The following is a 15,762-nucleotide window of genomic DNA, read 5'->3' on the forward strand; positions in this document are numbered from 1 at the left end:
AATGAAGGAGAGGATAGGCAGGAAGCTACTTTAGGGTGTGTGGGCAGGAAAGGCACTCAAATATCAAGACAAGTCAGCCATATGAAGACCTGGAGGAAGGGCATCCAAGACAGAAGCCAGTGCAAAGGCCTCAAGTGGGAACAAGCATGGCCTAATCAAGAACCTGGAAGAAGGCCAGTGTGAGTAGAATGAAGTGGTCAAAGACAGAGTGGACAGACAGGAGAATGAGGTAGGGGACTGGTATGTGAACATATCAGTTCACAAGGGCCTGATACAGATTTGGAATTTTACCCATAGAGCAGCAGGAAGCCATTGGAAGATTATATAAGAAAGATACTGATATGCTCTGATTTATATTTTTTTAAAGGTAACTCTGGTCAACTAAATTGTTTAGGATTGACTCAGGATTGTGAGCATTTATCTGTTTTTTCCAATAAATTTTTCATTTTGGAATAATTTTAGATTCCTTAAAAAGTTACAAAAACAGTACAGAGACTTCTTATACTCTTCACCCAGTTTCTCCTATTAATATCCTACCTAACTGTGGTATATCTGGTACAATAAAGACATTAATATGAGTAGCCTGCCATTAACTTAAACAACAAACTTTATTAGAATTTTGCCAGTTTTTCCACCAGTACTCTTTTTCTTTTCCAGGATCCAACCCAGGATAGCATCCTGCAAGTAGACCTTTTAAATAGTCTTTCTATATTTGAGGAACTACCTCAAGCTAGCAAAAGCTAGAATCAGCTTCTCTGGTTTGTCATGAAAAGTCCTGATAAATAAGAGGGATGTAGGGGCTCAGGCAGGCTACTTCTGGAGTCACTGAGGCAAGTCACCTACTCAGCTTCAGTCATGTAGACAAGGGACATAGGAGCCTCTGCAAAAGAATGGAGTGGGAATCAGTTTAGTCAATATAGTCACATCTATCACTTGGCACCTCACAAAATAAAGGTAATCTTAATACCCCCAAATTAGGAAGAACACAGGCTCAGAATAGGCATTATTTTTACACTAAATAAATTTAGTGTTATGAAAAAACTAAAACAACGTCCTAAATTTTCCCATTTTTGTCTGAGAAGAATGACATTTTATTTGGACTTACACCTATCCAGCCCCACAGACTCATCTGGGGACAGCAGCAAAGAAAAAGGAAAAAAAAAAGAAAAAGAAAAAGAAAAAGACCTGTGTGGAAATGCAAACTGGTGCAGCCACTCTGGAAAACAGTATGGCAATTCCTCAAAAAGTTAAAACTAGAACTACCCTAAAATCCAGCAATTACACTACTAGGTATTTACCCAAAGGATACAAAAATACAGGTTTGAAGGGGTGCACCCTGACATTTATAGCACCACTATCTACAATAGCCAAACTATGGAAAGAGGCCAGATGTCCATCGACTGAGGAATGGATAAAAAAGATGTGAAGTACTTCTACATTCCCTTCAACATACCCAACTTAATTTTGGGGAGATAAACAAGATATTTTTTGTTTTGTTTTGTGTTTTTTGTTTTCTCTGCCTCATTTTATTCTACAATGGAAGAATTTAATACCTTCTAAAACGTGACCAGCATGCACCCAGAATCAAGTGGTATATTATGCTGGTTCATTCTGTGAGATCCCTCATTCCCATTCTGCCCTCCTCTTTTATCTTATTTATGTTTTGGTGGTCAATGTTGGGGCCTTCTACAAGTATTTCTGGTTTATATGAATTTGGGACTGAGCATTTCTATCATACAGAACTTAATATACTCAGAAACAAGAGGATCACCCTCTAGAACCCCTCATGTAGACTACATTCTCCCTCTACTACAACTTCATCACCACCACCATCCCCTCCTTTTTATCTTCTCCTTCTTTTTATCTTCTTCTTTGGGATTCTTGACCTTTTATTTTTTACTACTTTGTTTTAAAATTTGTTTTTCACTTTAGTGGTCCTTTTGTTTTATTTTGTTCTGATCTTTGTTTTCAATTTCTGGTCTCTGACCTTGGAAGAATCATCTAGGGTGAAATTTACTTAGGTTGTGGTTGACATTCTTGACACAGCCCACTCATACAGCCACTCTGCACTGAGCAAAATGACTAGAAAGAAGAATTTACCACAAAAGAAAGAATCAGAAACAGTACTCTCTGCCACAGAGTTACAGAATTTGGATTACAATTGAATGTCAGAAGGCCAATTCAGAAGCACAATTATAAAGCTACTGGTGGTTATGGAAAAAAGCATAAAGGAAGACTTCATGACTGCAGAATTTAGATCAGGTCAAAATTAAAAATCAATTAAATGAGATGCAATCCAAACTGGAGGTACTAATGATGAGGGCTAATGAGGTAGAAGAAAGAGTGAGCAACATAGAAGACAAGTTGATGGCAAGGAAGGAAGCTGAGGAAAAAAGAGAAAAAAACAATTAAAAGACCATGAGGAAAGGTTAAGGGAAATAAATGACAGCCTCAGAAGGAAAATTTTTGTATAATTGAGGTTCCAGAGGGTGCCAAGAGGGCCAGAGGGCCAGAAAGCATATTTGAACAAATCATAGCTGAGAACTTCCCTAATTTGGGGAGGGAAACAGACATTCAGATCCAGGAGATAGAGAGTCCCCCCAACCCACAAATCAATAAAAACCGTTCAACACCTGGACATTTAATAGTAAAATTTGCAAATTCCAAAGATAAAGAGAAAATCCATAAAGCAGCAAGAGACAAGAAATCCCTAAGTTATATAGGGAGAAATATTAGATTAACAACAGACCTCTCCACAGAGACCTGGCAGGCCAGAAAGGGCTGGCAGGATATATTCAGGGTCCTAAATGAGAAGAACATGCAGCCAAGAATACTTTATCCAGCAAGGCTCTCATTCAGAATAGAAGGAGAGATAAAGAGCTTCCAAGATAGGCAGAAACTGAAAGAATGTGTGATCACCAAAGCAGCTCTGCAAGAAATATTAAGGGAGACCCTGTAAAAGAAAGAGAAAGCCCAAAGAAATAATCCACAAAAACAGGGACGGAATAGGTATTACATTGACACTAAATTCATATCTTTCAATAATAACTCTGAACGTGAATGGGCCAAATGATCCCATCAAAAGACCAGGATTTCAGACCGGATAAAAAAGCAAGACCCATCTATTTGCTGTCTACAAGAGATTCATTTTAGACCTAAAGACACCTACAACCTGCAAATGAAAGGTTGGAGAACCATTTACCATTCAAATGGTCCTCAAAAGAAAGCTGGGGTAGCAATCCTCATATCAGATGAATTAAAGTTTATCCCAAAGACTGTAGTAAGAGATGAAGAGGGACACTATATCATACTTAAAGGGTCTCTCCAACAAGAGGACTTAACAATCATGAATATTTATGCCCCTAATGTGGGAGCTGCCAAGTATATCAATTAATAACCAAAGTAGAGACACACTTAGATAATAATACACTAATACTGGGAGATTTCAACACGGCACTTTCTGCAAATGACAGATATTCTAAGCACAACATCTCCAAAGAAACAAGAGCTTTAAATGATACACTGGACCAGATGGATTTCATAGATATATGCAGAACTTTGCATCTGATCCCAACTGACTACACATTCTTCTCAAATGCACATGGAACTTTCTCCAGAATAGACCACATACTGGGTCACAAATCAAGTTTCAACCAATACCAAAAGATTGGCATTGTCCCCTGCATATTTTTAGACCATAATGCTTTGAAACTTATACTCAATCACAAGAAGAAATTTGGAAGGAACTCAAACACATGGAGGTTAAAAAGCATCCTGCTAAAGGATGAAAGGATCATCCAGGAAATTAGAGAAGAATTAAAAAGATTCATGGAAACTAATGAGAATGAAGATACAACTGTTCAAAATCTTTGGGATACAGCAAAAGCAGTCTTAAGACGGAACTACATCACAATACAAGCATCCCTCAAAAACTGGAAAAAATTCAAATACACAAGCTAATCTCACACCTAAAGGAACTAGAGAAAGAACAGAAAATAAAACCTACACCAAACAGAAGAAGTTAATAAAGATTCGAGCAGAACTCAATGAAATCGAGACCAGAAGAACTGTAGAAAAGATCAACAAAACCAGGAGTTGGTTCTTTGAAAGAATTAATAAGATAGATAAACCATTAGTCAGCCTTATTAAACAGAAAAAAGATTCAAATTAATAAAATCACAAATGAAAAGGGAGAGATCACAACCAATACCAAGGAAATACAAACTATTTTAAAAACAGATTATGAGCAGTTATACACCAATAAATTAGGCAATCTAGAAGAAACGGACGCATTTCTGGAAAACCACAAACTACCAAAACTGGAACAGGAAGAAACAGAAAACCTGAACAGGCCAATAACCAGGGAGTAAATTGAAGCAGTCATCAAAAACCTCCCAAGACACAAAAGTCCAGGGTCAGATGGCTTCCCAGGGGAATGCTATCAAACGTTTAAGGAACAATACCTATTCTACTAAAGTTGTTCCAAAAGATGGACAGGGATGGAATACTTCCAGACTCATTCTATGAGGCCAGCATCACCTTAATTCCAAAACCAGACAAAGACCCCACCAAAAAGGAGAATTATAGACCAATATCCCTGATAAACACAGATGCAAAAATTCTCAAGATACTAGTCAATCAGATCCAACAGTACATTAAGAGGATAATTCATCATGACCAAGTAGGATTTATCCCCAGCTTGCAAGGCTGGTTCAACACTCGTAAAGCAATCAAAGTGATAGATCATATCAACAAGAGAAAAAACAAGAATCATATGATCCTCTCAATAGATGCAGAGAAAACATTTGACAAAATACAGCATCCATTCCTGATCAAAACTCTTCAGAGTGTAGGGATAGAGGGAACATTCCTCAATCTCTTAAAAGCCATCTACGAAAAGCCCACAGCAAATATCATTCTCAATGGGGAAACACTGGGAGCCTTTCCTCTAAGATCAGGAACACGACAGGGATGTCCACTCTCACCACTGATATTCAACAAAGTACTGGAAGTCCTAGCCTCAGCAATCAGGCAACAAAAAGAAATAAAAGGCATTCAGACTGGCAAAGAAGAAGCCAAACTCTCTCTCTTCGCATATGACATGATACTGTACATAAAAAACCCAAAAGACTCCACCACAAGATTGCTAGAACTCATACAGCAATTTGGTAGTGTGGCAGGATACAAAATCAATGCCCAGAAATCAGTGGCATTTCTATACACTAACAATCAGACTGAAGAAAGAGAAATTAAGGAATCAATCTCCCATTTACAATTGCAGCCAAAAGCATAAGATACCTAGGAATAAACCTAACCAAAGAGGGAAAGGATACAACTGTATCCTATCCTAAAAACTACAGAACACTTCTGAAAGAAATTGAGGGAGACTCAAAGAGATGGAAAAATATTCCATGCTCATGGGTTGGAAGAATTAATATCGTGAAAATGTCAACGCTACCTAGGGAAATTCACACATTTAATGCAATCCCTATCAAAATAGCATGGACTTTCTTCAGAGAGTTGGAACAAATCATCTTAAGATTTGTGTGAAATCAGAAAAGACCCCGAATAGCCAGGGGAATATTGAAAAAGAAAACCAGAGCCGGGGCATCACAATGCCAGATTTCAAGTTATACTACAAAGCTGTGATCATCAAGACAGTGTGGTACTGGCACAAAAACAGACACATAGATCAAGGGAACAGAAGAGAGAATCCAGAAGTGGACCCTCAACTCTATGGTCAACTAATATTCGACAAAGCAGGAAAGACTATCCACTGGGAAAAGGACAGTCTCTTCAATAAATGGTGCTGGGAAAATAGGACAGTCACATGCAGAAGAATGAAACTAGACCACTCTCTTGCACTATACACAAAGATAAACTCAAAATGGATGAAAGATCTAAATGTGAGACAAGAATCCATCAAAATCCTAGAGGAGAACACAGGCAACACCCTTTTTGAACTTGGCCACAGCAACTTTTTGCAAGATACATCTATGAAGGCAAGGGAAACAAAAGCAAAAATGAACTATTGGGAATTCATCAAGATAAAAAGCTTCTGCACAGCAAAAGAAACAGTCAACAAAACTCAAAGACAACCTACAGAATGGGAGAAGATATTTGCAAGTGACATATCAGATAAAGGGCTAGTATCCAAGATCTATAAAGAACTTATTAAACTCAACAGCAAGGAAACCAAAAATCCAATCATGAAATGCGCAAAAGACATGAAGAGAAATCTCACAGAGGAAGACATAGACATGGCCAACACGCACATGAGAAAATGCTCTGCATCACCTGCCACCAGGGAAATACAAATCAAAACCACAATGAGATACCACTTCACACCAGTGAGAATGGTGAAAATTAACAAGACAGGAGACAACAAATGTTGGAGAGGATGTGGAGAAAGGGGAACCCTCTTGCACTGTTGGTGGGAATGTGAACTGGTGCAGCCACTCTGGAAAACCTTGTGGAAGTTCCTCAAAGAGTTAAAAATAGATCTGCCCTATGACCCAGCAATTACACTGTTGGGGATTTACCCCAAAGATACAGATGCAGTGAAACGGCTGGACACCCATACCCCAATGTTCATAGCAGCAATGTCCACAATAGCCAAACTATGGAAGGAGCCTCAGTGTCCCTTGAAAGATGAATGGATAAAGAAGATGTGGTCTATGATACAATGGAATATTATTCAGCCATTAGAAACAACAAATACCATTTGCTTCAACGTGGATGGAACTGGAGGGTATTATGCTGAGTGAAGTAAGTCAATCGGAGAAGGACAAACATTATATGGTCTCATTCATTTGCAGAATATGAAAAATAGTGAAAGGGAAAAAGGGGAAAGGAGAGAAAATGAATGGGAAATATCAGTGAGGGTGACAAAACATGAGATTTACTCCTAACTCTGGGAAACAAACAAGAGGTGGTGGAAAGGAAGGTGGGCAGGGGGATGGGATGACTGGGTGAGAGGCACTGAGGGGGGCACTTGACAGGATGAGCACTGGGTGTTATGCTGTATGTTGGCAAATCGAACTCCAATTAAAAAATACAAAAAAGGTAACAATTCTATATGAGATAACTTACTAAAACATAATATAAAAAATAAAAATGGCTAAAACTGCAAAAAAAAAAAAGGATGTGGAGTACACACACACACACATACATACACAATGAATACTACTCAGCCATCAAAAAGAATGAAATCTTGCCATTTGAATCAACGTGGAAGGAGCTAGAGTACATTATGTTAAGTTAAATACGTCAGAGAAAGACAAATACCATATGATTTCACTCATATGTGGAACATAAGAACCAAAACAGATGAACATATGGGCAAAGGAGAAAAAAGAGAGAGAGAGGAAATAATCCATAAGGAACTCTTAACGATAGAGAACAAACTGAGGGTTGATGGAGGGAGGTAGGTGGGGATGGGCTAGATGGGTGATGGGGATTAAGGAGGGTGCTTGTTGAGTTGAGCACCGGGTGTTTTATCTAACTGATGAATCACTGAATTCTCCTGAAACCAATACTGCACTGTTTGATAGCTGAAATTTAAATAAAAATTTGAAGGATAAAAAAAGTATAGAAAACCAATCCTCTGGATTTGTAAAATTACAACCAGTTAATCAACAAACATTTATGAACACTTTGTATGTTTCAGGCACTATGCTAGTCTCTTGAGACACTTGTTTCCTGGGCTAGTTGAGCCTAGAGCCTAGCCTATGTGGACATAAGATGAGTCTTGGTTTTAGAAGCATGCTATGGACTAAGAAAAACCAAGTAACTAATTGCAGAACCTGTTCAGAGATTTATTACTAACCTGATGCAGATGATGATTAAAGGCAACGAGACACTGATGTGTTGGCTGTAAAATGAGTGCAACAATTGGGAGTGCCTGGCAGGAGATCATATCTGTGATGGGAAGGGAGGCCACTCCCCTTCTCAGGAAAAAAGAAGCCTCCTGTGAGAGGTGAGGTTTACAGCATAATTTAATCAGAGGAAACAAGTTTTGAGGCAACTTAAGTTGTGTTGCTACCTCAACAAGGAGCCATCTTTACTGCTGTATCTCTTCCCAACTCTATCCTGATCATTTCAGGAGGTCTAAGTGGGGATTTGAGGATTAGAAACCCCCCCTGGATAAGAGATCTCAGACCAGAAGATAAAAATCTTGATTCCAGTTAAGAAGATTTAAAAAATAACAAATATTATTGAGCTCCTACAATAAGCACAGTTGATCCAGATGAAGAGGGGCTCAGCTGTCTCCTCCCCAACAGCAGCGATAAAGACCAAAAGCAGTAACAACCAAGGCGAGGGGGGGGGGGGGGGGGCGGGGACGGGCGGTGTCAGGAGAGGAGTTTTGCTCCCAGCCGTCCATGAGAGAGCGCTGGAGGCAAAGCTAGGCCACTGACAATTGGGCTTCTTGCTTCCTTTCTTAATGCTGTAATCTGAGCAGTAGTACTTTAAATATCGGCTTGGAGGCTTCTTGAATCAGGATCTTCCAATCAGCTTAGTAAGAATGAAAAAACAGTGAGTCCCTCTGCCAGGCTTCTTGAATCAGAATTTCCAGAATCTGCATTTTAGATCAGCTCCCTAAGTGACACTGACCTATCCGTAACTTCGAGAACTTCTGCCCGAAAGGGCCCACTACCAGTCTTTGCATGGGCACCATGAGAGAGGAGTGAAGGGATGATGCAGATGACTGGGAGGAGGTCTTGTAGGCAGTGACAGGTGGATGCAAGAACAGGTCATTTCCCACTGCCATTCCTGTGCTCTGTTCTGTGTCCTAGTCTCTAATGGTCTGTGGCTGTTTTGTAAACCCTACAGTTATTGTTACTGCTTGGCTTGACCCTTCCAAGGTTATTGTCCACCTTGATTCTCCCGGGCCCTTTGAGCTAAAAACTTCAAAAGCCAGGTATTACTTTCACATAGAAGTTTCTGGAACAACCCCAAGCCAGTGTACCCCACTGATTAAGAGAGGCTCTGGAATCTAGACCCTTAGAGAGCTTTGTCTTTGGACATCCCCTTGGGCCTGTTTCCTGCCATGTATAGAGGGTTTACTAGCAGAAACCACCTCATCAGGGTGTTGGGAGCAGCAAATGAGATCATCTGTTCCAACACTCAGAGTGTGCCTGGAACACAGTCCATGTGTGATAAATGTTACTTCAACTCAATCAAAAATACTCCCCACCCCACCCCCACCCCCCCGCCATGGGGAAGAGCCCACAGCACACTAGCTGACACAATAGTCACTTTGAAGGGGTGGGGAAAGAAGAAAGACGAGCTTACTCACGAAGAACCAATGATGCTGTGCATGGCGGTGTGAGAGTGAGGGGGTAGAGGAAAGTGGCAGGGGTGGGGGGTAGGGGAGGAGACATGACACTGCTCAGAGCCCCTACTCGTGCTCAGCGGAAATCATGTCTGATGTAAAAGGAAAAGGAGGGAAGTGAGAAATTCACTGTGCGTGCGCCTGTCATCCTGGATGAGCAATAGAGATCATAAGAATTCTCAAGACCAGCCTGCATCATTAGATGAAGAATAAAAAGGCTTATTATTAGGGGAAATTGATGCTTTCTGAAAGCAGAACTTTTAGAACAAAGAATCAGGCTGACATTTTGTGAAGCTGGGGAAGCACATTTCAATCACAATCAGTTACAAGCCTTGGGGTCTTTTGTTTTATTGTTTTCTTGTCCCATTTTCTCCCCCAGGCTCCAGGCTGACCCTGTGGGGTGAGGAGCTTATGAAAAAGCTCTTGCAGGGAAGGGTTTGGGAGGAGGGGAAGATTTCTTGTCCAGGAAATACACACAATCTATATTTTGATGGGGCTTTATTTGAACTGCTTAGAAAATACTTCAGAGGCCACCTTACGGTTTTTGAAGGAGGCAGTTCAGGGGGTGGGGAAGGGCATGGATGTAACTACCAGACCAGGATGTAAACACCGTTCAAATGAAGGTGACTATGTTACCTTGGGGAAGTCACTTAACCCCTTGAACTTCGGTTTCCTTGTCTGTAAAATGGTGTGGAGATTATAACTGACCTTGCAAGGTTGTTGTGAAAAATGAGTCAAAGTGAGCATGAGGCAGTGCTGAGCAAGCCCTCAAAGAAAGGCACTCTCCTCATCGATGTCTCTGTTGTCACCATTCCTAAGAGGTTATGGGAGCAAGAAAGGAACCCAGCAAAAAATTAAGCTGTTCCCTGGCTTAGAATCATAGAAGCCTCCAGGAAACACACAGATCACCTGTTTCAACCCTAATAACAAGGGGAGCTATCACCAGATTTATTTTATAAATTCTTTGTCTCTCTTGAGAAAGCTATTATTCCCAGGGCTGGAAATCCCTAGAGCTCACATCTCTTTTAAGTTACAGAACAGTATTGTATTAAGACAGACCAGTTCTCCAAAGATTTTGCCTGTTGACCCTACAACATCCCATCACCAGCAACCAATTCCTGAGTCTCCTTTCTTCCCCAGTTGACCCCACAGTACAAATGGCTCAGCCAGGAACATTTGATATTGTTCTTTCTCAGCTGTTTCTGGTTTTTTAGCCCCAAGTATTGCTGTTTCCGTGTTCCAGTTTGTGGATTGCTTTGAAGATATTTTAGAAAGTGATGAGGTGCAAGAATGAGAGTAAATGCGCAGAATACAGTCAAGGACCATAATCCAAAAAAAGAAAACACATCCTCCCACTCACTTACTCACTGAATCATTCTGTGAACCCTCACGGAATCCCCACTGTGCAGAAGGCCCTGTGCTAAGAGCCTAGAAGTTCCCAGCCTGGAAGGTAGACAGCAATAAACAACCCTAGGAGTAGAGAGGGAGGGGGCCCTGTCTCATCCTCAGGTTTGGCCCAGTGATGTCTTCTGGTAAGACACTGGGTTTGTGTCCTGTGAACTGGCCTCAAGAGTACATAGTGAACACTCAGGGATATCCCAAAATACCTCTGCATCCCTCAGCTGGCTCCATGCCTGAACTCCCTCAGTAATCTTCATTTTGGAATAAAAGACCATCCCCTTACTGAATGCCAGTAGCCCTAGAAGACCTCATCATCAGCCAAGCCAAAACCACGTTTCTTAATCCCCTTAACAGAACTTGACAGTTTATAAAACATTTTTACATTTATTATCTATTGGTAGGAAGCAGTTTTGACCCATTTTGCAAATGATTAAATAATTAGCCTGTGGCCTCACATATTTTCTTTTTTTTTTAAGGTGTCAAGTTTTTATTTAAATTCTAGTTAGTTAACATGTAGTGTAGTATTGGTTTCAGTAGAATTCGGTGACTCATCACTTACATATAACCCCCAGTGCCCTCCTTAATACCCATCACCCATCTGGCCCATCCCTGGCCCACCTCTCTCCAACAACCCCTAGTTTGTTCTCTATCATTAAGAGTCCCTTAGGGCTTTTCTCTCTCTCTCTCTCTCTCTCTCTCTCTCTCTTGCTCTCTCATCTCCTGATGTTCACTACTATCTACTACTCACCCACAAGTTCCTATGGGAATTGTCTTGTCATCTCATGAATGCTGTGGCCTCTGTTAAGGCACTGCTGTGCTGCCTAAGATGCTGCCGCATGAGACTGGTAATAGACTCAGGTTCCCTTAGGTTCTCATTGCACCCCTTGCCCCAAACCTGCATTGTCACCTTGGCCTCTGAGCTGCTGAGTATCCCATATCATCAGGTGAAATGAAATCCTTCAGCTCATCCTTCAAGCTCTAACGCCTGCCTTGTGGGGGCTAAGAATCTCTTGGGGTCGGGCAGGGTTGGATTCCTCATAGATCCTTCCACTGTCCCTGTGTCCCCATTTCTTTCCCCAGTCCCCATGCAGGGGAATATAAGCAAATTGAGAAAAGTTGAGAATTTAGGCCCCACAAACCACATGAACATTGCTGGAGAATTCTGTAAAAGTGACAGCTCAGGGAGGGCATGCAGGGGTTGGTGCCAGCCCAGAACTCTCAGAAGTACCCCCCACAGCAACAACAGCTGTCACTCACTGAGTCCTCACATGCTTACCTAATTATCCCTCACAAGCACCCTTTGAAATGAGTAGTGTTACTGCCTTCAATTTAGATAAGAAAATAGTTCAGAAGGTCACTTGATGAGGTCACACACCAAGCTACAAAATGAGGAAATGGACCCCATCTATCTGAACACAGAACCCAGACTCTGAACCCTAGTGCAACACTCAGCCCCACTCCTGGCTGTTTTTAAAGGTCTGCAGATCCAGGTAGCATTTCTTGCGACTCGAGTGCTCTAAGAAGCAATGACATAGGAGAGTTTAAGTATTGGGTGGGTGGGTGGGTGGAAGGGAGGAGGAGAAGCTGTTAATTTTAGATCTGTAATTCAGACTGCTCATTAAGTGGCAGAGGTGTCACCATGCCCCTTATCTTTGCCATCCACCTTCTAAAATAAAAGAGTCAAGGCCTATGATTTCCTCAGTGGGAAGATCCTTCCTTCACATACTTAGAAACCCTGGGAATGATGAGACTTTTTATAAAAGACCAAAGGAGACTCTTGCATGTGGAAGTCATCTTCCATTTCCCCCAATTTCCCCCCAAATACGTCCTCAACACTTTGCAGAAAGCAATAGGAGAATATTTCAGAAATTTGCTCTTTGAGCCTTTCATGCCTCAAGGGGACCAGACTGATAAAACTGTCAATGGGATCTGGCCAGTCCCAGCCTCTCATACCTGTTTCCTATGTCTGGGTCACACAGATGCCTTTAGCAGAAATGATTTGTAAATTCTTATCCCCTAAAACACTAAATTCCTCCTCCCCACTACTTCCTCTTAAGATTTTATTTAATTCATTTATTTGGGGGAGGGGCAAAGGGAGAGGGACAAGCAGACTCCACACTGAACAGAGCCAATGCAGGGCTCGATCTCACTACTCTGAGATCATGACCTGAGCCAAAATCAAGAGTTGGATGCTTAACAAACTGAGCCACCAAGGTGCCCCCCTCCTCACTACTTTTATCAGTTCTACATAAATTGAAAATTAGGGAATTATTTCACATTGTCAAAATAAGGACCCTAAAATTGGAATTACAGCCAGCTTGTGGTGTCTATAATATTACCCCTGTCCCAAAAGACAATGGATGACAGTAGCTCACATCCATCTGGTGTTCAATGTGTACCAGGCATTGTTCTCCAAGTGCGGCCTGGGAATTTTGAAATGCAAATTTTCAGGCCCCACCCCAGAATCAGAACCCCTGAGGACGGAGTCCTGCAATCTGTTTTAACAAGCTTTAGATGAATGATTCTGATGCATTCTAAAGTCTGAGAACCCTGCCTTACTTTACTGAGTCCTCACAATGACTAGAGAAGGAACAGGAACATTGAGCATTGCTGTTCCCATTTTATAGAGAAGGAACCTAAGTGTCAAAAGTATTGAGCCACTTGTCCAAAGTGAGTGGTAACACAAGGACTGGAAGGCAGGTCATTCGGCTACCCTAAATATGTTTCCCTACTGGTAAAAAAGAAGCATGACAGAGTCAAAGAGATAAATGGCTAGTCCCTTAGAAACCAATTAAAGGCAGCTTGAGTCCAGGGTTGGGAAAGAAATTAACATTTATGGAACATCAGTTATGTGCCAGTCGCGATACACAAATATCTCATTTAATTCTCACAAAAGCCCATGCCAGGTAAGCATCCTGAAATCAGATCAGGTAGGGTGATCAGCTATGCCAAGCTGTCACAGCTAAGCAAGGTGCAGAGTAGAATCTGAATTTCACTTAGTCTGTCTCTCAAATCCTCCCAGTCTCCCTGGAGCACACGTACTACATTCAGCATATTCACAGGTGTCCTCATGGCCGGAAGACCAGAAAACCAAAGATGAATGCATGTGCAGCAGCAAATGAGATCATCCTGCTCCAGCGGTGAAAAACCACCTTAACAGCAATTGTGTGGCTTTCACAGCGTCATCAGTCACCCTTGTCTGCTCCTCCCCTCCCTTTTTCTGCTCCCAAAAACCACAGACTTTTCCCTTTCCCCTTCTGAGACAGGAAAGTCAAGTTCTCACCAAACTGAACATGTTTCTGCTCTTCCTATTAAAGGAGTATTCACCTACCTTTCTGGGGAAGCAAGGCCCTTAGTGGGTCAGGAATGAGACGCCAAGACGCCAGGAATGAGATGAAATGCCACTTGGAACCCTAGCGATATTCAGGGAGGATTATCATATTGTTACGGATGCCTTTAACCAGCTCCCCATACACAAGACATACATACCCTCGAAACGGGATTGGAATCTACCAGCAACCTTCTAAGCTGATGGCTTAATTAACTTGCAGAAACATCTCTAAAATCTAAGAGGACAAGAAGGTTTAAAACTTAGAAACTACAATTTCTCAGCCATCATTTCTTAGAATTTTGTTTGTTTGAAGTTCATTTATTTTTAAGTCATCTCTGCACCCAATGTGGGGTTCAAACTCACGACCCAGAGATCAAGAGTCACTGAATTCAGGTAACCGAATCAGCTAGGTGGCCCTAGAGGCTTTCTGTTTTTGTTTTTAAAAATAAAAAAAAAAAAAAGGTCATTTTTCCTTTTCACTTAAACACACAGCATTTCCCCCTTGGTTCACAAAATCAAGGAAACATAAAAAATGAAAACTCTAGATGAAAATATTTGTTGACATAAATATACAAAACAGCTCCCAAAACCTCCCTAGCCTAAAACCTGTATATGACTCTCAGCTGCTTTTAGGATGGAGCCCAGGCATCCCAGAATACTTCATCAAACCCTTATGATGAGGTACCTGCCCACACTCCAGTCCTGAAGCCTGACTTGTCCTGACCCCAACTCCGTGCTCAGGCTATAGAGAATGCATTAGTCTGGGGACGCCTGGGTGGCTCAGGGGTTAAGCGCCTCTGCCTCTGGCTCAGGGCATGATCCCGGACTCGCAGGATCGAGCCCCACGTCGGGATCCCTGCGTGGAGCCTGCTTCTCCCTCTGCCTGTGTCTGTGCCTCTCTCTCTGTGTCTCTCATGAATAAATAAATAAAATCTTAAAAAAAAAAAAAAAAAAAAAAAAACATTAGTCTGTTCCCAGAAGGTCCCAGGTCCTCTCCTGACTTCAAGCCCACTCAGCCTGGAATTCCCACCTCCATTTCTTCACCAGGCTACCTCCTCCCGCACCTCCCTCAACACTCAGCCCAGGTGCCGCGTCTTCAGGGAAGTGCTTCCTGGTTTCCAAGGGGTCTCCCACAGCACCTCATCACGCAGCTTTTCACCCTGTTGTGATTGTCTGTTTGCTCAGTATCACATTCAAAGTCTTCAAGGTCGCCAGCCGCAGCAAAGGTTTCCGTGTCCCAACAGCGTCCAGGCACATGGTAAAGACTCCAAACATCTTCGCTGAATGAGTGAATGAGTCAATCAATGAATGATGATTCCCCTAGGAATTTCCCCGCAAGCTCCAGATGCACCGGAAGAGATGGGGTTGTCCTCTCCCGACATCTTTAAGATGCTGTTGCCACTGCCAGAGACTCACAGGGTCCAACGTGGTCAGAAGTACCTCAAGGCGACAGAAACCCTAGTCCAAAACATTATTTAGAGGACTCCCTTGTCATTATCTGGATGTATCTGGATGAGCCCAGGGGGTAACCACCAAACTGCAGATTCTTGAGACGGGTGACAAAACCAACGCGAGGCAAACTCCCGGAACTGGTTCTAGTCTGAACTAATCTCCAAACTCACTTTGGCCCAGGACGTCTCAGCACGAGGCCACTGCAAATGCGTTCTCACAGCTCCCCCCTCCCACACCTGAGCCG

The 15,762-nt window shown here is 42.0% G+C and overlaps 1 long non-coding RNA gene across 1 annotated transcript; it reads right to left on the reverse strand.

Moving 5' to 3' along the window:
• Positions 1-589: 589 nt before the first annotated feature.
• On the reverse strand, positions 590-15,739 carry LOC144314055 (uncharacterized). Its single transcript, XR_013379718.1, has 2 exons — positions 13,111-15,739; positions 590-880 (listed from the first exon to the last, which is right to left on the reverse strand). It is a non-coding gene; the product is annotated as an uncharacterized LOC144314055 (long non-coding RNA).
• Between the last annotated feature and the right edge of the window lie 23 nt (positions 15,740-15,762).

Source organism: Canis aureus, chromosome 5 (genome assembly GCF_053574225.1).
Source record: "Canis aureus isolate CA01 chromosome 5, VMU_Caureus_v.1.0, whole genome shotgun sequence".
Lineage (NCBI taxonomy): Eukaryota > Metazoa > Chordata > Mammalia > Carnivora > Canidae > Canis > Canis aureus.